Below are 25,842 nucleotides of genomic sequence, written 5' to 3'. Positions count from 1 at the left end.
TGGACAGCTAAACAGGCAAGACCAATAAAAATACAGACCTAATGTGGCCAAGTGGGATTACTTAGATAGGCAAACAATTTGGTCATGGATGCAGTGGACCAAAGATCTTATTTCTGTGCTGCACAACTCTATGATTCCAACTCTAAATGGGATATTTTACCAACCTAGGACAGAAATTAGCATAAGTAAACAAGCTTTTCCTTTAGGAATAGTGACGTCTCCTTCTGACCTAACATAGTACACAAGGTTGTGTACACAGCCCCCTGCTGTACTCACTGTACACCCATGATTGTGTAGCCAAGTTTCCATCAAACACAATATACAAGTTTGTTGATGACACAACAATTGTAGGCCTTATCTTGGGTAATGATGAGTTTGAGTACTGTTACATACCTCGTAACTGGGTTGCCAAACCAGCAGAAATGGATCACTCAGTTGGAGTCTGGATTACTAGAACTTAGAAAGTTTTATTAAAGAAACAAGCAACACAGTAATCGAAAGGATAATAAATGCAACAGTTCAGCAATGATAAACACACATGTGCACAGAATTAAGATAACAGGATCAATCAAGCTCTATCGTTGTCTAGGGGTAAATGACCAATTTCAAAGTGACACAAAGTCCAGTTCAATTTAGTTCAGTTCGCAGTAATCGTTGCCATGGCGATGGACAACGTGGGGGGAGGGAGAGAGAGAACGAGAACAACTGATCATTCAGAACAGCTTCCACTCACAGACCGGCGATATTGCTCACAAGCAGCTTTCGGGCGGGTCCTTTGTGATGTCACCTGAGGTCACTGACTGTGACCCCTCCTCCAGATGCGGTCGATCCTCTGCAGTGAACCCGGCACCCAAGCGAGGGCGGACACACACCGGGTTCACGCTGATCGTACCTTTCCACCCTGTGCGTTTGTGGCCCAGTACTTCCCACCGACTCGTGAGAGGCGCACCGCTTCCAGGGTCTCGTTACCTCGAGTGTCGTGTGTGTCCTGCCTCAGTGAACCTGTCCCCTTTTATCCCCCTGCTGGGGTATCGCCTGTCCATCACTTCAAACAGTTCAGGGTTCAAAGGGGGAGCCGATCTTGACAATACCCAGACTGATGGCTCCTTCATTAACATCTCCAAATGCTGCTTCATTGTTCCTTATCTCTCCTTCCCCCTGAGGACAGGTGGCAGACGAACTGCTGATGCCACTGTTGCTAGCCCAGGCCAGCAAACATCTTAATTTATGTGTATTCTCGTCACAGTACAGAGAGGAAATTAAAAACATGGTGGCATGGTGCGAAGACAATAACCTATCCCTCAACGTCAGCAAGACAAAGGAATTGATTGTTGACTTCAGAAGGAGTAGCAGACCGCACGTCCCAATTTACATCGGTGGTGTGCAAGTGGAACAGGTCAAAAGCTTTAAGTTCCTCAAATGACCTGACTTGGTCCAACCAAGCAGAGTTCACTGCCAAGAAGGCCCACCAGCGCCTTTACTTCCTGAGAAAATGAAGAAATTTGGCCTGTCCCCTAAAACCTTCACTAATTTTTATAGAGGCACCGTAGAAAGCATTCTTCTAGGGTGCATCACAACCTGGTATGGAAGTGGTCCTGTCCAAGACCGAAAGAAGCTGCAGAAGATCTTGAACACAGCGCAGCACATCACACAAACCAATCTTCAGTCCTTGGACTCACTTTACACTGCACGGTGTTGGAGCAGTGCTACCAGGATAATCAAGGACACGACCCACCCAGCCAATACACTTTTCGTCCCTCTTCCCTCCGGGAGAAGGCTCAGGAGCTTGAAGACTCGTAAGGCCAGATTTGGGAACAGCTTCTTTCCAACTGTGATAAGACTGCTGAACGGATCCTGACCCAGATCTGGACCGTACCCTACAAATATCCGGACCTGCCTCTCAGTTTTTTTGCACTACCTTACTTTCCATTTTTCTATTTTCTATTATGATTTATAATTTAAATTTTTAATATTTACCATCGATTTGTAATCCAGGGAGCGGGAAGCGCAGAATCAAATATCGCTGTGATGATTGTACGTTCTAGTATCAATTGTTGGGCGACAATAAAGTATAAAGTAGTACCATAATTCACTACATGGATGAATTCAATAAATTATTATTGGAAATTGCATTCCAATATATAGAATATAAGTGATCTGAATATCACTAGGACATAACTAAATTACTTGAAATATATTACAGAGATCAAATTCAAATAGAGTCATGGACTTATACAATGCAAAACAAGGTCCAAGCTGACTCAGGTGCTCATCTGAGCCAGTACCATTTGCCTATGCTTGGCCCATTTCCTGCTAATTCTTTCCTATCTATGTACCACTTTATTAGATACAGGAGAGGAACCCAGGGTATTCTTCTGCTGCTGTAGCCCATCCACTTCAAGATTCAATGTCTTGTGTGTTAAAAGATGCTCTTCTGCACACCACTGTTGCAATGTGTGGTTATCTAAGTTACTGTCGCTCTCCAGCTAGCTTGAACCACACAGGCCATTCTCCTTGGACCTCTCTCATTAACAATGTACTTTCACCCACAGAATTGATGCTCAATGTTTTTTTTTGGTTAGTTTTTTTGGCACCATTCTCTATAAACTCTAGAGACTGTTCAGCATGAAAATCCCAGGAGTTCAGCAATTTCTGAGATACTCAAACCACCCTGTCTGGCACCAACAATCATTCTATGGTCAAAGTCACTTAGATCACATTTCTTCTCCATTCTGATGTTGACCATGTCTGCATGCTTATATGCATTAAATGGCTGCCACGTGATTGGCTGATTAGATATTTGCACTAACAAGCAGGTGCTAAGGTACATAATAAAGTGGCCATTGAGTGTACACTATACAATAAATCTTTTCCAAAAAAAAATTCTGAACTCTTTTTCCCGCAGCTTGAAAGATCTCCCCTTTTTTAAACACCGTACAGGTTTTTAAAGGAAAGTGATAGAGAATTAAGTGCCAATACATGTCAGAAGCATTTGCAAGGGTAAATCAATTCAGTATGCACCAATCCTCACTTAATGTATTAGTCTGCAGTCTCATTAAAACCAGACCAGATATTTGGAGCTTTTCTTCCCATGCATTCACGCTCACATGACCACACACACACACACACACACACACTCTCATACAGCCCCACACCCACCCACCCACCTCCATGGGCTTAAGTAAATTGAGATGTAAAACAAGAATGCTCCAACTTATTTTACACAAACCCATTGTATATCCAATGGCAGAAGGAAAGATTTCATCGCATTTGTGTAAACTGTGTAATCAAGCCTGGTAATTCTCATCTCAAAATGTTCAGAATTATATTTTAATGACTTGGAATTCTTGCCTTTTCACAGATAAAATATTTGCTTGAAACAGTGATTTCTAAATAAAATAAACTCCTGCCTCACAATGCAGTGATTAGGCACCCTCCACAAGCAAGAAGCATATACGGTAGCTTTCTTAATGCTAAACCAGCTAATATTAACAAGCGTACTTCTAACTTGTGACTGAACCTGTTCTGCATAACTCTCCCGCTCACTATTTTTACTAATGATAAGTGGACAAGACTCTGCAATGGACTCCAGTTGGCCATCTCAACAAAGCCCTGGTCATATTGAGTGTGGTTACTTCAAATTAAGATAGCTTTGAAAACATAACATAAATGAAGGAATGAAAGTAATTTCATGGTGTTCAATTTTAATATAGTCCACCACATCAGATGATAAGTAATTCATTTAAAACAATTTTGAATGGAGATACCCTGACATACAATAATTTTCAGTGAAACAATTATTTTTTCATTTTTCAAAATACGAGCATCGTTGATTAGACCAATGTTTACTATCCACTCTTAATTGTCATCAAGAAGATAGCAATAAGATGCCTTCTTCAAGTGCTGCAGTTCTTCTGATGACAAGTTAATTCATTCCACCTTTGAATACTGATATTCAGATTTTGACCCAATGGCAATGAACAAATAACATATTAGGATGGTGAGAGATTTGGAAGTGAACCAAATGGTGTCCAAATGAATGGCAAACTAACACTAATCTCGCCATACAGCAATAGCCGCTCCTTGTATTATATGCTATAAATTCACTTCCAATGCTATTGTATAAAAAAACCTCTTTCCAATTAGACTAAGTATTTAATTCATGAACACAGAACACGCTGCCTTAATGTATGTAGGTTTCCCCCGCTATCCGAAGGTAGAGCGTTCCTATGAAACCGTTCATAAGCCAGAATGTCGTAAAGTAAATAAGCAATTACCATTTATTAATATGGGAAAAATTTTTGAGCGTTCCCAGACCCAAAAAAAACCTACAAAATCATGCCAAATAACACATAAAACCTAAATTAACAGTAACATATAGTAAAAGCAGGAATGATATGATAAATACACAGCCTATATAAAGTAGAAATACTTTTCAGCACTGTCTAGCGCAGCGAAAATCTCACAGCAGCACTCTCAGCAGAAGGGCTCTCAGCATAAACGTGCTCTCCAGTAACCTTTAAGCTATGAAGCTGCCAAAGCATACCAAATAATGCATAAAAATGCACAGCCTATATAAAGTAGAAATAATATATGTACAGTAGCCAAACTCACTATTGCGGTATTTATTTTTGATGGTTCGAAGCCTTTAAAACAGTTCACTGCTTCGGGACACAGTTTTCTCCAAACACCATTTCTCATCGAGACTGTTAGCCTATTGAGAGCCTCTCCAATGATAGCCAATTTTATATTGTATTCTTTCCAGATCTCTCGCAAAGACGCTTCGGAGTTGCCCTCTCTGTCAATGGTACTTACAATAAAACGCATCACATTTTGCATATAGTAAGCCTTAATTGTGGCTATTAGGCCTTGGTCGCATGGCTGCAGCAATGATGTTGTATTCGGCGGTAAGAACACAACATGAATGTTACCGCCATATTTGATAATGCCAGGTGGATGAGCAGCACAATTATCGACAATCAAAAGACACCTATTATCGAGGTTATTTTCTCTACAGTAGTTTTCAACAAAAGGACTAATATATCCACTCATGTACTCACAAAAAAGCGATTGGATATTCCAACCACTTGGATGTGAACAGAACACAACGGGAAGTGTTTTCTTATCAACGCCTTTAAGTGCCCTCGGATTTTCTGAATGGTACACTTGTAGAGGCTTAAGAACAGCATCACCAGTGGCGTTAATAATAGGCATTAGGGTAAACCGATGCCTTGTGTCCCTTAGCCTGCTTTTCTTCTATCGAAATAAATGTCTTGCTCGGCAATTTTTTCCAATAAATTGCAGTTTCGTCACAGTTAAACATTTGCTTATAAGAATAACCAAACGCCATTTCTGTCTGCATATAAATAGCACGAATGGTGGACACAGGCAAGTTCAACGCGCAATGTCCTTACTTCATTCACCACAATCGAAACGCTTAATTATGTCTAGTTTTACGCTAAGTGTAACACCCTTACAAGCTCTTTTAGGCTTTTCGGATACCTTAGAACTCATCTTGCTAACGGATGCACAAAATAAATCGAGATATAGCACATGTTTAAGCAATAGCAGCTGCCGCGGCTAGAGTGCGGTTCCGGGGGAGGAGCTTGGCTGTTCGGGCGCGCGCTGCCTTTTCTCGTAACAGGGAAAACACCTTCTGTTAGCGAAAACAGGTAACTAATATAGGTCTTTCGTAACAGCGAGGTGCGTAAAGCGAACATTCGGAAAACGGGGGCCACCTGTATTGCTTGAATTTCCAGCATCTGCAGAATTCCTGTTGTTTGCCACCTGTATTGATTCGACTTTGAATTGCACCTACTATGCCTAATTATTCCTTATGTCTTGCTTAGCTTTTGTCATCATTATGAAATGGTTGAACACATCCTTTACAATACAAGGTGAAAGAAAGCAAATACAGGCTGCATTACTAGCTTTGCGAGTTGATAGTTTTCATTTAGAAACTTTACTGACTTATGGAAGTGACTTTAATTTAATTCACAATATTGTCCTTCCTTATTTACTGTCAGGCTTTTTGGGGTAATTTAGTTTTCATTTGGTAAAGAAGTAGTAGGGGTTTTATTTCACAGCTCTCTACACCACACTCCAGTCCAGTTGATGGCAGGAATTCACCTTAAAGCTGGACTGCCAACCGCCATTAAACGGCAGAGGAAGAGGTGTTAGGTTGAGACTAAGGCAGCATTTACCATAATATATGAGGACTGGGGGAAAACAAAATTTACAGCATCTGACATGGGAACTGTTACATGTCAGGACAACCATTCAAATTGTCTGAGCTGGGGATTGCACCGTGGCACTTACAACACGGTAGAAAGGCAGAAAGGTAAAAAAAAAATCTCTTCCTACGCAAGATCAGTACAATCAGCATAAAGGAGAATCATAACTATTTACTAAATTTCATGCAACAACCACTTGTAAAGACAACAGCAGTACATTGTTGAGTCAGTGAAATCTATGTGATGTTCTGAGTTCTGGGCCCAATTTATTGGTTCCTCTGTTATATAATCAGAGCACCAAATCCACAGTGCATTGAAGCTTCATAGCGGGTGCACAATATAATTCAAATACTTCTCTAACCAGGAATTAAATCTCTTTTGACTATGTTCCAAAAAGCATACTTCAAATGATTTATTTGTCAATTAAATTTTAGAGCCTTTGATAAACCTTTGGTCTTCCGGACCCTCAAACACAAGTGTCTAGGGGTTTACACTGTCCATAACTATTGCTGTGCTGAAAATAACAGCGAACAAGTTGTAATTCATTGCATGAACATGTTTAACGACGCAATTATCCTGACCTTTACCAAACCACTCATGCCAGAGTGAACACAGTTTACTGCAATTGCTCCATCAATTAGCACAGTACTCTCACTGGACAACACAAGTGTCAAAAAACTTAACTCTCTATACTATTATTAGGAGATTTTTGTTGCCAAGGAAGAAGAGATGCATTATTAGTTTTCTGAAATTCCCTTCTAAAAAGTAGCTCATGAAAAACATAACTGTAAGTCTTGCTTTGTATACTGCAGACAACAGCTTCACTCCAAATGTGATCCAAGCTACTCATCCTCTTTCTAATACAGAACCTTCATTGCATAAAAACCCCTCAATGCACTTCAGAATCAGAATTAGGTTTATTATCACTGGCATGTCATGAAATTCATTGAAACATCCTCAACACTTGATACCTAGTACAGAAGGAAATATTAGGACAAAAAGATTTTAAGAAGTGTCCAAAAGGTAAAAAGAGGTGATTGATGGAAAATTTTAGAAGGAAGATCCAGAATCATTGAATTGTACAGCATGAAAATTGCCCATTCAGCCCACCGAGCCAAAGAGTCAACGAGTTATACAGTACAGGAACAGGCACTTTGGCCCAACTTCTCTGTGCCAACCTGACCTTGATCCATTTGGCTCACATCCCTCTAAATCTTCCCTTTGCATGCAACTGTCTAAATGTCTTTTCAATATTTTAGCTTCTACCACTTCCTCTAGTTGATTGTTCCCCTATCATCATAGAACATAGAACATAGAATAGTACAGCACGGTACAGGCCCTTCAGCCCACAATGTTGTGCCGACCCTCAAACCCTACCCTCCCATATAAGCCCCCACCTTAGATTCCTCCATATACCTGTCTAGTAGTCTATTAAACTTCACTAGTGTATCTGCCTCCACCACTGACTCAGGCAGTGCATTCCACGCACCAACCACACTCTGAGTAAAAAACCTTCCTCTAATATCCCCCTTGAACTTCCCACCCCTTACCTTAAAGCCATGTCCTCTTGTATGGAGCAGTGGTGCCCTGGGGAAGAGGCGCTGGCTATCCACTCTATCTATTCCTCTTATTATCTTGTACACCTCTACCATGTCTCCTCTCATCCTCCTTCTCTCCAAACAGTAAAGCCCTAGCTCCCTTAATCTCTGATCGTAATGCATACTCTCTAAACCAGGGAGCATCCTGGTAAATCTCCTCTGTACCCTTTCCAATGCTTCCACATCCTCCCTATAGTGAGGTGACCAGAACAGAACAAAGTACTCCAACTGTGGCCTAACCAGAGTTTTATAGTGCTGCATCATTACATCGCGACTCTTAAACTCTATCCCTCGACTTATGAAAGTTAACAACCCATAAGATTTCTTAACTACCGTATCCACCTGTGAGGCAACTTCCAGGGATTTGTGGACATGTACCCCCAGATCCCTCTGCTCCTCCACACTACCAAGTATCCTGCCATTTACTTTGTACTCTGCCTTGGAGTTTGTCCTTCCAAAGTGTACCACCTCACACTTCTCCGGGTTGAACTCCATCTGCCACTTGTCAGCCCACTTCTGCATCCTATCAATGTCTCTCTGCAATCTTTGACAATCCTCTACACTATCTACAACACCACCAACCTTTGTGTCGTCTGCAAACTTGCCAACCTACCCTTCTACCCCAACATCCAGGTCGTTAATAAAAATCACGAAAAGTAGAGGTCCCAGAACAGATCCTTGTGGCATACCACTAGTCGCAATCCTCCAATCTGAATGTACTCCCTCCACCACCACCCTCTACCTTCTGCAGGCAAGCCAATTCTGAATCCACCTGGCCAAACTTCCCTGGATCCCATGCCTTCTGACTTTCTGAATAAGTCTACCGTGTTGAGCCTTGTCAAATGCCTTACTAAAATCCATATAGATCACATCCACTGCACTACCCTCATCTGTATGCCTGGTCACCTCCTCAAAGAACTCTATCAGGCTTGTTAGACACGATCTGCCCTTCACAAAGTCATGCTAGCTGTCCCTGATCAGACCATGATTCTCTAAATGCCCAGAGATCCTATCTCTAAGAATCTTTTCCAACAGCTTTCCCACCACAGATGTAAGGCTCACTGGTCTATAATTACCCGGACTATCCCTACTACCTTTTCTGAAAAAGGGGACAACATTCGCCTCCCTCCAATCCTCCGGTACCATTCCCGTGGACAACGAGGACAGAAAGATCCTAGCCAGAGGCTCAGCAATCTCTTCCCTCGCCTCGTGGAGCAGCCTGGGGAATATTCCATCAGGCCCCAGGGACTTAGCTGTCCTAATGTATTTTAACAACTTCAACACCTCCTCTCCCTTAATATCAACATGCTCCAGAACATCAACCTCACTCATATTGTTCACACCATCATCAAGTTCCCTCTCATTGGTGAATATCGAAGAGAAATATTCATTGAGGACCTCGCTCACTTCTACAGCCTCCAGGCACATCTTCCCACCTTTATCTCTAATCGGTCCTACCTTCACTCCTGTCATCCTTTTTTTCTTCACATAATTGAAGAACGCCTTGGGGTTTTCCTTTACCCTACTTACCAAGGCCTTCTCATGCCCCCTTCTTGCTCTTCTAGCCCCTTCTTAAGCTCCTTTCTTGCTTCCCTATATTCCTCAATAGACCCATCTGATCCTTGCTTCCTAAACCTCATGTATGCTGCCTTCTTCCACCTGACTAGATTTTCCACCTCACTTGTCACCCATGGTTCCTTCACCCTACCATTCTTTATCTTCCTCACTGGGACAAATTTATCCCTAACATCCTGCAAGAGATCTCTAAACATTGACCACATGTCCATAGCACATTTCCCTGCAAAAACATCCTCCCAGTTCACGCCCGCAAGTTCTAGCCTTATAGCCTCATAATTTGCCCTTCCCCAATTAAAAATTTTCCTGTCCTCTCTGATTCTATCCTTTTCCATGAACCTGTGTCCTCTAGTTTCAGACTTCCCCTGTCCTGTGAAAGGATTGTGGCCATTCACCTTATCTACACCTCACCTGATCTTATATACTTAAGGTCAGCCATCCATCTATCCAGTATCTCCTTAATATTCAAACCTTTTTTTTTTGCAAATTTTTGCCATTCATTGTAATTTTAATTTTATGTCTTTGCACTCCACTGCTGTCACAATGCAACAAATTTCACATCATCTAAAACACTGATAATAAATCTCATTCTGATTCAGTCCTAGTAACGCTCTCGGGTATCTTTTCTGCATCTTTTCCAGTTTAATGACGTTAATCCTATAGCTGGGTGATGGGAACTGCACTCAATACTCCAAGTGCAGTCTTGCCAACAGTTCTAACGTGACACCCCAACTCTTGTACCCAATGATGAAAACAAGTATGTCGAGCACCTTCTTTACTACTCTGTCTACCTGTAACTGGTGTAATATATATTTGTAATATACAGTATTTGTGTATTGCACAATACTGCTACTGCAAAACAGCAAATTTTACAACATATGTCAGTGATACTAAACCTGATTCTCATTCCGATATTGTAAAGCCTTTCCAGCTAGAAGTTTAACAAGCACGGGTGGAATGGCGGGTGAACAAGACTTGGTGCAAGTTAGATACAGGAACTTGAGCTTTGTTTTCACTCTGGTTTACAGGTGTTCCCCGCTTTTCGAACATTCGTTTTATGAAACCTCACTGTTACGAAAGACATACATTAGTTACCTGTTTTCACTAACAGAAGGTGCTTTCACTGTTACGAAAAAAGCAGCGCACGAAAAAAGGCAGCGCGTGCCCCAAGCAGCCGCTCTCCCCGGATTCGGAACAGCATTCTCGCCGGCATTGCTTAAACACGTGCCTGTGAGCAGCCGTTTGCAAGATGAGTTCTGAGGTATCGGAAAAGCCTGAAAGAGCTCGTAAGGCTGTTACACTTAGTGTAAATCTAGACATAATTAAGTGTTTCGACCGTGGTGAACGAAGTAAGGACAAAGTGAGTTTGGCTTGTGGAAGTTGACAAAGATGATGTTGAAGAGGTTTTGGCATCCCATGATCAAGAACTGATAGATGAAGAACAGACGCAATTGGAAGAGGAATGGATAACAATCGAAACTGAATGTAGTAGCGAATGGACTGAAAGTGAAGTTGTCCAGGAACTGAACGTGAGGCAACCGTGTGAGATTTTTGCTGCAATGATAAAGTACGACTTTAATTTTGAAAGGGTATGTCAGTTTAGGGCATATTTGCAGGATGGTTTGAGTGCTTATAAAGAACTATATAATAGAAAAATGCAGTCAAGCATACTGTCGTTTTCAAGCCTTCCAATCAGCCACAGCAGACAAGGAACCTCGACCTTCGACATCAAGGCAGGCAGACATAGAAAAGGACCTGCCTGTCCTGATCGATGACGAGATGACTCCCCAGTGTCCCACCGCTCCAACCCCCGGGCCACGGACAGATACCGATCCGCAAAGAATGCGGCAGTAGCCGGGAGGCACCCAGCACATCTTTAAGAAAAAAAGCCCAAATAAACAAGCTAATTAATTAGGTGCCGCCCAGCACGTAAATGTCGGCCCAGATCACAGACGATTGCCGACTGCATCACCTCTGATCAGGGCCAACAGTTACATGCCGGGCGGCACCTAATTAAGTAGCTTGTTAGTTTTGGCTTTTTCTTAAAGATGTGCTGTGTGCCTCCCGGCTACCGCTGTACCACTGCATGCTTCACAGATCGGTATCGGGTCGCTGCCTGGAGGGTGGGGGCCACTGCACCATCCCAACCTCCGACAACACAGCCTAACACACCATCATCAGTGTGCTCAGCACTGTCCCAATTCCGGTAAGTGATATTACACTGTACATACATTATTTCTACTTTATATAGGCTGTGTATTTTTACATGTTATTTGGTATGATTTGGTAGCTTCATAGCTTAAAGGTTACTGGAGAGAGTGTTTCTGGCGAGAGCGCTTGCATGAGATTTTCGCTACGGAGAACAGTGCGGCAATTATTGTGGAAAAGTATTTCTACTTTATATAGGCTGTGTATTTATCATATCATTCCTGCTTTTACTATATGTCACTGTTATTTTAGGTTTTATGTGTTACTTGGCATGATTTGGTAGGTTATTTTTGGGTCTGCGAATGCTCACAAATTTTTCCCATATAAATAAATGGTAATTGCTTCTTCGTTTTACGATCTTCCGACTTACGAACCGTTTCATAGGAATGCTCTACCTTCGGATGGCGGGAGAAACCTGTATATAGGACCATTGTTCTTGGTCTGAATGGTGTGTACTTAAGTCTAGAGACAAAAGTACAAATGTCATCAAAATATTTCCGGACTGGAAACTTCCAGGAAGATGAAGATGCACTCTGATGCGATGGCTTCTACTGGGTCAACCAAAGGCATTACTGTCTTTTTTTAATGCTACAATCACAAGACCCAGCTGGACATTAAGAACTTAAAAGACTGCAGGTCTACCCCATCCATGAGTTCCTTGTTGGTGAAGAAACTGAACAACCTGGACAGCGCAGATCACGCTGCAGCCTGTGACAGGGAGGCATTGGAGCCGGTGCACCAAGGTAGTGTGTAATCTAATAGCAAGTCATTGTCTTAGTCACTTTTCTTGTGATCACAACATCCTGTTGGACATTGGTGGTGCGGAATGCAGCAAGTCCAATTCATTGGTTTATTGGCAGGGGACCTGCTGACCTTGCTCATAGCAAGGACTAGACCTCAAGCCGCTGTGCTGCATGCTTACAGCCACCCAGGGGAAGGCATCAGAGTCAGGCATTCCACCGTAGTGCCGGAGGCAGTGTGGTATGGCATCCATGCTGGAGTTAGTGCTGCCTCCCAGTGCTCGCTCGGCTGAAGACAAGATGTGTTGTATTTGAGTGTAGATTGCTGCAACATTCATGGACTCAGGGACAAGGACTATATTTTTTGTGTGACTGTATTTTACTGCTACCTTACACAGTCCCCTGAAAAAGTACAGGTGTGCGCCACTTAATGTCCATAGTCCCAATCGGAGAACGTGACGTAGTGGACGTAACCAATCTCGTGTGTTGCTCTTCTTTTTTTAAATCTTTTTATTGAATTAGTACACACAAGGTAAAACATATAGCAACCAATACATTGTTACGATATAGATACAGAAGAAATAATACAAAAAAAACAATTAAAACAACATAGGTTAGTTATAAAGTAACAAGGTAATATAATTGTATACTAGTTTTCCATATATAATGGTAAGGAGAAAAAAGAACGCAGAAAAAAAACCCAAAACCCCCCCCAAAAAAGCCCCTCCAAAAAAAACAAGATGTGTTGTATTTGAGTGTAGATTGCTGCAACATTCATGGACTCAGGGACAAGGACTATATTTTTTGTGTGACTGTATTTTACTGCTACCTTACATAGTCCCCTGAAAAAGTACAGGTGTGCGCCACTTAACGTCCGATCACATATACGTCCATAGTCCCAATCGGAGAACATGACGTAGCGGACATAACCAATCTCGTGTGTTGCTCTTCTTGAGTGTAGTAGCGTTATCTCTCTGTTTAATTTTCTTTCAAAAATATTACCGTAAAGTGCATCATGGCTTCCAAACACAGCAAAACCACTCCTAGTGATAGCAACAGCAAGAGGCAAAGGAACAGCATTGATTTGGAAGTGAAACAGAAGGTTATTAAACAATATGAAGGTGGAAAACCAGTAAATGCTATTGCTTGGGATTTAGGCATGTCACACTCGACAAGCACGACTACCCTGAAAAGCAAAGAAAAAATTCTCGAAGCTGTTAAAGGATCAGCTTCACTGAAAACTACAAGGCTCACGAAAATGCGAGAGGGACCCATTTCGGATCTGGAGAAATTGCTAATGACATAGATTTAGTCAATACAGGTACACTACAGTACTCCTTATAAGATTGCTAGGTATATAATATGGTGTTCGCACAACGTCCAAATCACATAACGTCCGATTTCACAGAACGTATCGTGGAGGTTAAGCGACGTGTACCTGTATTCAGCCCCCACAACTATTTTCACATTTTACGGTTTCATTTTCTAAATTTAAAATATATTGAAGTAGGATTTTTGAGCTAATCTACAAAACATCATATACCATGGCAAATCAGAAAAAAAAATTCCAAAACCTGTCAACAATTTACCAAAAATTAAACATCGAAATTGTGAGACTGAAGTGGTATTCATCCCATTTGTAATTACATTGCTAACTTTCCTCAGGTGCAATACAGTGTATTACCATACCAACTCACCCAATTTGTTGATGCAGAAAACTGGAGGATCGCCTGTTTTCAATGAATTCATAAGAATAAACATTTCCTCTCTCTGTAAGCTCCATCTGTATGGTAGATTTTCAACAGACCAAACCAAAATGAAGACAAAAGAGCATTCAAGGCAAGTCAGGGAAATGATAACAGAGAACGACAAATCTGGGGAAGGGCACCAGGCCAGCTCAAAGGCACTTAACAGACCTGAGCTCAGTACAGTGAGGAAAATCAAGAACTGGAGGAAAGAGATTTAAGCTGAGAAGGGAATGATTTTATGTGACTTTCAGGGACAACATTTCTTTTTACACAAAAGGATGATAAATCTATACAAAATGAGCTGCCAGCAGAAGCAGTTGAGTTACATTCAATAACAACTTTTAACAGACCATTGTTTAGAAGATTATGGGCAAATGGAACCAGCTTTGGATGGAGCATCTTGGTCAGTGTGGACCAGTTGGTCTAAAGGGCCTGTTGCATGCTGTAGAACTCTAGGATCTGAAGAGTAAAACAAGGTCTTACTGCAATTACTATCAGTGCCTTGGTAAGACAGTGACTGGAATACTCTGTACAACTTTAGTTTTCATAACTAAAAGAGAACATACTTGCAATGAAGGAAGTGTAGTGATCGACCAAACTGGTTCCTGCAATGCTTTGCTGAGAAATGCATGGAAGAAACAAAATTCCACAACCTGAGACAACCTAAATTAAAGGGATGCACAACAGGAACGAAGACACAAAAGGATACTCCCCTCTGGGTCTGACAAGTGTGATCTCAGTAAAGCACAGGGACATACTGTATTGTACTATAAAGAACAAAGCATCGTGCGGATGAAAAAAATTACTTCAAGAAGAAACAAAACTGACCTAATCTATTATATCCAAATGTTTGGATGAAATGAATAGCTGATTTAAATATACACCTCTGTTGACCTCCAAGTGATACCAGTAATCCACCCCAAACAAGGTACCAATCAACTTGAAAAGAAAGCTTGAAACAAAACTCCAAGAGATCCAGGAGGTGTAAATAGCCACTGGGTGAACTCCACTGTGGTGACAAAGAAAACTAATATACGGTATAGTTAATAGTTGATCTCAGAGGACGGAAGTCAGGCAATTAACAGAGACTACCATTCAGCTGCAACCACAGAAGAAATTGCAAAAGCTGATGCAAAGCCCAAAGGTTCCAGCAAAGCTTAAACTTGTAAGTGAAGCTTGATAAGGAATCTTTACTGTTGACAGCATTTAACTCACCATTTGGAAAACATAAGTATGTGTATGATTTTTGGTCTCAAAGAAAGCCAGGGCAGAGTTACAACTCAAACAGAAGAGCCTAATAGGAACAGTATACATGGCAGATGTAGCCAGATCAATGAAGTGAAGGACAAAGCTTATGTCTATCAACTTCACAAGGTAGCAGAAAGAATAGGCTCAAGCCAAATGACGGCAATGCATGATTAATGGGAAAACATGTTAGTTCTTTGGATGGTTTGCATGACACAGTAAAGCTAAACCCAAAAAAAAAGTCACACCTACGTTTGAGATGAAAACACCAAACCACAAAATGGAATTAAGCAGCTTTCTGGGGCTACTCCAATACAGGATTTTTTTTTCATTCCTCAAACGTCAGAACCCAAGAGAACAAATAAGATACTGAACACCTGAGGTCACAATCCCCTGAAATTGTCTTTTACAAACCTAAGAAAGTAGTGTGCAATGAGGACACCAGATGGGCTACATTTTTTTAAAAAGTCACTTTACAGCAAGGTGTCTCTACAAAAATTCTGGGACAGCAGAACACAAAATAATTGCACCTAAAGCACACTAGTAAAATCTAGGCGCATCAACGTAGAAGAGAATAGTTGCTGTTGGATACATAAGGTTCTATCTCCACTGAAAGAAATTCATTACCCAAGATGATTCTCAACCCATAGAACAAACCAACAAAAAAAAACTGATGCAGATCTCCAGCTAAACTATGATTACTCATGATGCTTTGTGATTATAATTTCACTCTGAAATATGTAACGGGGGAGAAAAATAAGATGCAACGTATATCTGTTACCACAGGCAAAGCAGGAGATGAGTGATCTGGAAATGAAGATACACTACCTAACAAGTGCAGCATTAACAAAGATGAGTAAGGTCTGATCAAAAAAGATGAAGATTGCAGATACACTCTCAGCAAGCAATTCAGATGGCTGAAAAAGAGGAAACAAACCAAAAGATGTTACAAATCGAAGATGACATCCATGGGTAGGTGGTGGTCTACTTACTATCCATACACAAAATAATCAGAAGCACAAGAGTGCAAAGAGAATTACTCTGAAAAGGTATATTAATGTCACATAGATATTGAATCAGAATCAGAATTCAGTTCATTATTACTGACATACATCGTGAAGTTTGTTGTTCTGTAGCAGCAGTACAGTACAAGACATAAAAATTACTACTGGTTACAAATAAATAAACAAATGGTGCCAAAGGGGAATAGTGAGGTAGTGTTCATCAGCTTGTGGACTATTAGAAATCTGTTGGTGGAAGGGAAGAAGAGTTATTGAAAATGCAAGGTCTGAAGACAATTCAGAAGAAAATCCCTCGGCTTATTTCTGGGAAGACAAGATTAACCTATCACATCAGTGAAGGAAGATCTGTATTCTCTGAAATTCATAAAAATGAAGGATGATTTTTCAGAACATACAAGGTGCTTAGGAATCATGTCAAGGTAGTTATTCAAATGCTTCCACTGGTAGGTGAATCTTGAATAAGGGTAGATAACTGCAAGATGCATGGACAATCATTTAACGCCGAAGTACCCAGGGATTTCTTCTCACCATTTCTCTGAATTCTCCATGTTAGGGGTGTGGAGGTTGGATCACCTGTGGTACTTAAAGAGGAGGTAATGGTTCTGTTTGAAAGACCAAGGAATCTTGGGCTCTGTGGAACTGACACAGAAGAGCATTTGAGGAGAAGATGGCGGCGCGACAACAGCGCGCGCAGCCTTTCCAGTGATGAATATCTGTTATTTGTCAAGTAGGGGACCGTGCACAATCCTGATTTGATGGAGACAGACGTGAGAGTATGGAGGAACATCTGGAAAACTTCTGAAATGCCCGCTTCGCTGCCGCTGCTACTGTGTGGTAACCGGAATCTCCGGAGCAGAAGGCCCCGAAATCCTTGGCTTTGCTTGTTTCAGCGGCCAGGGCGGGGTCGAAGGCGCTCAGCAGAGGATGACGCTCAGGAGGCTGTATCAGAGGGGCTAGTTGGAGGCTCGAAGTTTTTGGACAGATGGACTCAGTGTTGGCTGTGGTCGGCTGCTTCCAAGGCATCGGCAAGTTGACGGTGCCTGGAGGTTTATGGCAGGGAGTTTCTCCCTTTTGCCGCCGCTATTGGGGACTCGGAAGTCGATCGACTCGGGGACTTTTGAGACTTTATTTACCATGCCCATGGTTTGTTCTTCATCAAATTATGGTATTGCTTTGCACTGCTGTAACTATATGTTATAATTATGTGGTTCTGTCAGTGTTAGTCTTTGGTTTGTCCTGTTTTCTGTGATATCACTCCGGAGAAACATTGTATCATTTCTTAATGCATGTATGCATTTCTAAATGACAATAAAAGAGGACTGACTGAGTTCTCATAATCTATTATCAGCCACGGTCATTTTGAACGATGGCAGACTCGTAGGGGTAGATGGCAATCTTCTGCTCTTATTTTCCTATGTTCTTGTGTACACAGTATTGATATACACAAATACATAGATAATGGTTTGAACCAAATTCCCAAAATACAAAAAATGCAAAACGAAAACAGATGACGAATCATTCCATGACAGTGAACTGGTTCACGCAGAACTAAGATTGATAACTCCATTGCAGTGAGATTCTGCCCATCAGGGACAAGAACCAGTTTGAATCCTGGACACCAACCAAGGGATCCCAGAGAAAATGGTTTGTTTCAATGAAAATCTATTCAACTTGGAGAACACTTGACTCCTTCAACTCATTCTCAGTAGATCTTTCATACAATAATATATCAGGCTGTTTATACGAGTCTTCTCTGTGAAGGTACACACAATTATTTAATTCCTCTGCCATGTTCTTATTACTCTTTATAAATCGTCTTGCCTCAGTAGGGGACAACGCTTGCCTTCAGTGTTCTTTTCAACTTACATATATAAAATCAATCTATAGAAGCTCTTTATGTTTCATTCCTATGTTTCTACATCTACAATCCCTCTCTTTGGTCCACCTTTACTCATACATAAAATATTCCTAATCCTCAGGCATTAGGGAGATCATATACCTGTACAAAAATTTGGACCTCATCCAAGGAGAAACTGTTTCATCAATAAATATGCAAAGCGGACCCTTGTTAAATGCAAAGGCAGAAAGGGAAACCCTTACTGCCACTGCAGGCCACACCTTTTAAAACTGATACAAGTTACAAGCCAAGCTACTGAATGGCACGATATAGAAAACAGTTTGCCAAGCAAAATACCTCTTCCACAACTCTCACACAAAAGTTTGCTTGGTAGAAATGTAAAAGAATGCCAAAACAATGTCAATGATGATAAGTCATCATAAATTGTAGAAAGGACAACCATGCAAGTACAGAATCCACAAACATAAATATGAAAGCCAATGAAGTTAGCAATTAATGAGGATACCCAAAGGTTTTATGTAATGGAGACCAGGACAATTCAACAAACAAGATAACCCAGAGCTACAGCTCTGAGGGAGAGGAGCAAGTTCCACATCACTCGTTCAATTCAATGCAGCAATTCATCTCTGCGAGGACTACATCTAAGTCCACCAGATGGAAGTATAACACCTTAACATCTGAACAATCTTGCAACTGATGTTTTCAGAAGCACTGCAAGTTTTATTGTTATAGGCAGCACAATGGATCCAGTGCCTACCTCCATTTCGGTTTGTATGGAGTTCACATGTTCTCTGTGTAACCACATGGCTTCCCCCATGTAGTCCAGTTTACTTTCTTACCCAAAAGACATCGGAGTTGACAGATTACTCCGATATTAAAAATTACTCAGAAGGTATTGGTCAGCATAGAATCTGGAGGGAGTGTTGCAGAATAGGTTATAGGGAAATAAGCAGTGAATGGGATTGCTGTGAACTGACATAGATCAGATTGGTTGAAATGTGTTTATAAGGACATGTGAAAGAAATATTGATGATCTGTTTTAAAACCAAGAAGACAGAAAAAGTGTTTTTTTAAAGTTATGTTATTTCAGAACGGGTAAATCAAGCTATATACACGTTACTCCATATTATTCACTGAGGCAGTATGCTCCCTGTAGAATAAAAACGTTTTATCTTTTAAGTACACGCTGCCTGTGTAATCTAAAAATAAGAATAATGTGGCCACAGATTTCAGTCTTAAAGTGTAAGCAAGATCTGAGCTCTGAGAGTAAGACGCCAACTGTATATTTTTCTACAGTGTGTTGAGGGGTTACAAAGAAAGTTGGTAAAGTTTAAATAAGTATGCATAAGAATAATGGGATAGTTTCATTTAAGCGCCGGTGCTCACCAGGGCTGCCATTCGTTTTAAATACAACTATTAATTCCGATCTTAAAGTACTGTTAGTGGAAACTTAATAAAACTTTTCTGTATGTGATGGGAGATTCCCGCCGTATCCTGCAGTCCACTAGTAGTTAGAAGACAATGAGCTAATTTAAAAACAAGGAACAAAATATTAATAGAGAGCTGCTATGCAACTTTCTGCCTGCCTGTCTGTCAGAGTGAGCGCGTACCCCGCAGAGCCGGGCCGAGCGGCTGCTGCGCTCCACGGCAGCGCCAGGCATCGGTGTCGCGCTGTCTTGCGAAGCACTCATCCGTCTCTCAGGCGAGTCGAAAGGGATACAATTTGTTAATACCTCAGTGCCAGGCCTGGGAATAAGCCTGGGTGTGGATTGAATCAGATGACCGGAGAAGATGCAAGGATGACCTCCTCCTCCCTCGCCCTCTCAAGTTACAGTTATCTCCCGGCTGACCCGCTCCTCACCGGGAAACCCTACCTCCAGCCCGCACAATTACCAGCACATAAGGCTTCCCGAGCCCGGACGAAGGCTAAAGAGGACGGGCCGCCGCTTCTTACCTTTACTCCTTCTCCCTCAATGTCGGCCTGCGATCGATCACCTGGCGGCTGGAGATCGGTTAAATGACAGAACAGCCGGGGGCGCGCCCGAGCAAAGGGAAAGCAACAGAAGGAACATCCAGGGCAAGCGCGCTCCCTCAGCAGACTTATGCAAAGGTTAATGTGGAGAATCAAAGCAGTGCTCACTCGGCGGACCCACTTTGACACAGAGACACTGAGGAAACTACAACGGTACGCTCACAATGATACATCATTCACAGGGAGAGTCATATATAGAACATTCGTAGTGCACAACTAATGATGCATCTATGGGCATAAACCTATCAATCATGCTTAGGAAGTGCTGCAGGAAAATAGATCATAATCAATCATATTTGTGGTGATCCCATGAAAGAAGCGATTGCAAGATTCAGAGCATACAGAATCACGACGGATGAAACTAAAATATCAAATAATATGAAGAACAAATAATATAACACACCTTTTTGTTAACTGCGTCATTCACAGTAGAGAGTTCATGCTGATAACTTTGTGATTTTTATGTGGATGGAGAGAGTGCAGGCAGCTCAACAACTCACTGACAGCTCTGACAAGTATGTTCTTAAATGCTGCACAAGGCTTCTACAGTCCTAAATCCCAAGGCCCTACTCTGGTGAGCAGCAGAGAACCCATCAGTGACAGAGAACAGTCAATGTCCATTGTAAGAAGTTTGAAGACCTTCTCAATTGCAGTTTCTGACTCTATTCCACAACAGCCTATGCAAGCCTGTCTGGCTGCCATTAATCTGTTGAATTTGTTGCCACAGGCAGTTGTGGAGGCCAAGTCATTGGGTATATTTGAGGCAGAAATTTGATAGATCCTTGATGGGTAGGGACATGAAGGGATACAAGGAGAAGGTAGGAGGTTGGAGCTGAGTGGGAAAAAGGATCAGCCATGATGAAATGGGGAGCAGACCAAATGGGCCAAATGACCTAATTTCTACTCCTAGGTCTTACGGTCTTATAGTCTTATCACTGACTCGCAGGGTGTAGGATGCAACCCATTAAAAATAACAAAGCCTCTGGAGCAGATCTCCATTGAAATCTCAAAACTCAGCAATGAAGAGCCTCAGTCTCAAATCCATGTCCTCATCACCCACCCTTAATAAGGAAGATATTAAAATTTAGTTTATTTATTTTGAAATATAGCACGGAACAGGCCCCTCCAGCCCAATGAGCTACACTGCCCAGAAACCCACCTATTTAACTCTAGCCTAATCACAGGACAATTTAGAGTGACAAATTAACCTCCGAACTGGGTTGCGTACAAACTCCTTACAGAGTGCAGCAAGAGGTATTGACATTCAAAAGTTGCACTATACAAATTAAACATAATAAGAACTGCTTTATTAGAATTATATAATACTATTCATTAGCACTTCACTAAATGCAACTCAAATATATTTAAACAACACAATTGTCATAATGAAGATTCCATATGAGTAATAAATCATATGGCACAGGAGAGGCCTGATGCTGCAGCTGCCTAACCTCTCACTTAAAGCAGTAAGCTAAAATAAACTGCAATACAAGCACAAAAAATATTATGATAATTGCAAGATGGGAAAGGGATGGGTTTGTCACGTCGGAGGGCATCACCTCTTTTCATGTTAGGGCGAAGTCTTCTCACCCTGGACCCAAAGGAAGGTTCTCTTCATTGACATTAATTCCCACACCCTCATTCTGCCTAAAAGAAAATAAAGCATTTATTATTAACAATTTACAAAAATATCGAGGTTACTCTCGGTTCATCAATTTGGCCTTATCTAAACACACCAAGTTGTCTTTTGTCTTGTGCAGATACCAAGTAAGCTTTACCATCTCTGTTTGACACAATCTCTCCCTCGCAAGCTGAGGAATTTAGGATGTGCACCTGAACTGTCCCACCCTTTGTAAGAACCTTTTCTGCAAAGCTTTCATTTTCCTCAGGTCTCAGGTTACATTTAATCATTTCTAGTTGTACAAGGCTTGATTTAGCACAGTCATCTGTCCCCATAGGAGTAGTAACAGACAGATTTATTGCTTTAGAAGTCCATACATTCTCTCAATCAGCTCTGATGATTGGGGGTGGGAATAAAATATGTGATACACCCAAAAAATGCCTTTACAGGCAGCCTGGTCTTTTACAACTTGTCCTGCAAAATGAGATCCATCATGGGTCCCCATGATAACTGATTAACTTCTAAAATCCATTCAGAATATGGCTCTGATCAGCTTCTGTTCAAGGAATTGCCAACAGATTACTCAAATAGGTGTCACCTATAGTGAACAGGTATTAAATTGTTGCTGCTGTGGCAGAGGTCCAGTGTGATTGATCTACTGTCGCCAGACTGGACCGATTTCTCTTTTAAGCTAGTTCTTCAGGGGAAGCTCTCCTTTTAATCTGTTGGAAAATAGGGGCCTGTTGATCTACCAACTCACAAGTCTTTGGGATGTTGAAAGAAACCAGAGCATTGGGAGAAAACCCACAAGGTCACAGGGAGAACGTGTACACTCCACGCAGTCAGCTCCTGGGATCCATATTGAACCTGGGACTCTGGCAGTGTGATGCATTAGCCGTCCAGTATTGAGGATGACTCCCCCGATCAGCGTATCAGTTTTCTGGTGAGCAGGCAAAATGTACCTGGAGTTTGTGGTGCAGGAGTGTGGTATATTGTCAGTAAGGTGTGTATCTGTGACAATGTCTCTTATCAGCCTGCTGGTTGCCTCACCTGTGAAAGATGTTTGTGAGGAGGAGTTTGCAAGGCTAACAGGGTTGAGAGCGATTTTCCACAATGGAACCTGGGTTGTCTGTTTGACTTCCTACTTTTTCTGCTTTAATCTAGTAATTGATAATGACCTGGGTGTCTTGCTCAGACTTTTCAGAGGGTAGTTAAGAATTTGCATACGATACAAAGAAAGGTGAAGGGGCAAGTAGTGTTGAGAAAGCAGGGAGTCTGCAGAAGGACTTGGACAGAGAAAGAGAACGGACAGGTGGAGTACGGTGTCGGGAAGGTGCTCTGGTTTCCTCTCACATCCCAAAGGTGTACAGGCTAGTAAGTTAGTTGGTCACATGGGTGTAATTGGGCAGCACAGGTCTGTTGGCCTAGAAAGGTCTATTACTATGCTCTCTCTTTAAATAACTAAATAAAATATAAATATATTACCTTCACTAACTCTTATGAACCTCTGTATCTTGACACCAAGTGGAGGGGCATTTGGTTTGTTGTTGAGAACATTGAAGCCATCCTTGTTTCAGGAGTGCAGAGAAGCCTTCTGTAATTGATGGAAGGACTTAAAAGGCTACGTAAGAAGAAAACATAAACACAGACATGCAAATAAACACTACTACCATATAGGCGTCTATTATAAATAAGGCATAAAAATATAGAGACTGTACGCCATGGATTTACTGGATGTCGTTACCAGGGGAAAATTGAGACGGCCAACCTATTTGCACCATTACAGAAAAGTTTAAGGGTGGATTTAATAAAAATATTGTAATGCCCTGCTTCACATTTTACTGTTGTGCTGTAGGTATTTTATTTAGCAGTTCTGTAAGAGCTGTCCGTTCTGCTTTCAGCCTGTTTGGGTTATTGTTAAAGATAAGGGATGATAAGGAGCGTGTGCCATCCAATTAGGATGGTGGAAGTGGGGGGGGGGGGTTTTGGTGAGGGACACTAAGGTTGGTCTTGGGTCGTTGTTCAGCGGGAGATGAAAAGAGAAGACGCTGAGGAGAACTGGTCGTAGGATACAACCCGGTGGGAGACCCATTTGTTCGGGATGGATTGTGAGCGACATTCAGAAGGTGGTGTGTGCTTTCACACAGACCGAGGGCCCAGCGCATGAGTGACAGAAGAGTTTAAGATGAGTTCCAGCTTGCGCACATTTGACTGTTTATAATGGCCCCTTTTTGTTTATTTTTCTTTCTCTTCTTTACTAACCTTGTAGTTAAGTAAGATTGATAAATATAGTTCCTTTAGTCGTATGCAGTGTGCTATCTGTTATTTTTCAGCACTGAGTTGGAACAGGGTAGCAAATTACAAAGCATCTGCACAAACCAGGATTTAGAGTGGGAGAGCCATCTCAATCTCACAGGTTTGGAGGGACCAGAGTGTGTCCTCCCTAGACTTATGCAGCCAATGAAACCAACAGGGTTTCAGTGTGTAAATTAGTGAAGGATTTTATGAGGCTGAGTTTGTGATAATTAAAGGAGAAAGTTCAGAGAAACTTTTTTTTTGCAAAGAATTGGTGGTCATGGGACACTTCCCACAGAAGTTGAGACAGAGAACCATGCATATTTTGAGGGAAGATCCACAACAGTAGAAGATGTGGGTGGTAGAATTAATTTGGGATTATCCTAACAAAAAAAACAAATGGGCACCTTCATCAATAGTTCCAAAGCTCATGTAGAAGTCACAGAAATACTAACTCTGATGCAACTCGATTTATTTTTTGTGTACATTTTTAAGTACTCTTATTTTCCTTAAATTAACAGTACAACTCTCATTATGCGATAAATTTTACTGTTTTATTGCATTAACAGTGTTTATTAATCTTTGAATAACATTTCACTCATTGAAGTTGCAGTGTTTACCAAACTTTGCAATTAGCTTGCAGACATTTCATCTCCAGTCAAGATAACATCGTCAGTGCACAGTTGTTGGACTCATATTTAATCACTATGGCCTGTACATTCTTCTGTGTAGTATTTTCTCACCATGATGTAATTACTTGCTTACCTTGAAAACAGTGGAAAGTTTTTTATTTGTTTCCAAACCTGCTCTTTGACAGTTTTTCTTCAGTTAAAGCAAGTCCACCTCTCAAGACTTATCTGACTGTTGTTTGAACCTATTCACAAATTAGTTGGCACAATTCCCTTCCCTGATTAAAATAAAACAAGGAAGTGTAACATACTGTTACATTTTTAGCAGATCCAGTCACTTTAAAAAAAATCCTCAAAGACTGCAAGTCAGGATGTAAGCAGCACAAACATGTTCCCTGAAGTTCTTACATAGCATGAAATGACACGAGATGAAGGACGCACAACTACACATAGAGTTGGAGTTGTCTGGCAGAGAAATCGGCCAGTCAGCCTACCACATCCATGCCATTCCTTAGTGCCCATTTACACTGATCCCATTTGCCAACATCAGGTCTGCCTCCTTCCATGCACAGCTTTTCTAAGTACCTCACTAAATTGAAAAGCAGAAACACTCTTCTTCTTCCTGGCCCTCAAATAAAAGAACATAAAAATGGCCTGTTGTCGAATGGGCCCTAGACAAAGAGCTAACAAGGCAGCTTCCTGCAATCTTGCTTTAAGTTACAGTTGGACCTCAATATTCTCATCAGCGCTAAATTTACATCTTTATAGAGGAAAAGAGTAGATTAAAATTGCAATTGTTTAGCTGGAACAGAAAGATCAACAAATATTTGACTACATTGCGATAAAGTGGCAGCAACAGTAAAATAACAAACACCACACACAAAATGCTTGTGGACGCAGCAGGCCAGGCAGCATCTATAGGAAGAAGTACAGTCGATGTTTCGGGTCGAGACCCTTCATCAGGACTAATGGAAAAAAGATAGTAAGAGATTTGAAAGTGGGATGGGGAGGGGGAGATCCAAAATGATAGGAGAAGAC

The 25,842-nt window shown here is 41.4% G+C and overlaps 1 protein-coding gene across 7 annotated transcripts in view; it reads right to left on the bottom strand.

Moving 5' to 3' along the window:
- ldb2a (LIM domain binding 2a) overlaps positions 1-20,259 on the bottom strand; it is a 542,321-nt gene extending 522,062 nt beyond the window's left edge. For all 7 annotated transcript variants that reach the window (XM_072252984.1, XM_072252986.1, XM_072252981.1 and 4 more), the window contains exon 1: positions 20,182-20,259. The gene's annotated coding sequence lies outside the window, so the exon portion shown is untranslated. The remainder of the gene's footprint in view (positions 1-20,181) is intronic.
- Between the last annotated feature and the right edge of the window lie 5,583 nt (positions 20,260-25,842).

This window comes from Mobula birostris, chromosome 3 (assembly GCF_030028105.1).
Source record: "Mobula birostris isolate sMobBir1 chromosome 3, sMobBir1.hap1, whole genome shotgun sequence".
In the NCBI taxonomy this organism is placed as follows: Eukaryota; Metazoa; Chordata; class Chondrichthyes; order Myliobatiformes; family Myliobatidae; genus Mobula; species Mobula birostris.
Note: the sequence above shows the minus strand (reverse complement) of the source record. Positions and strands in the feature narration are given on the sequence as shown.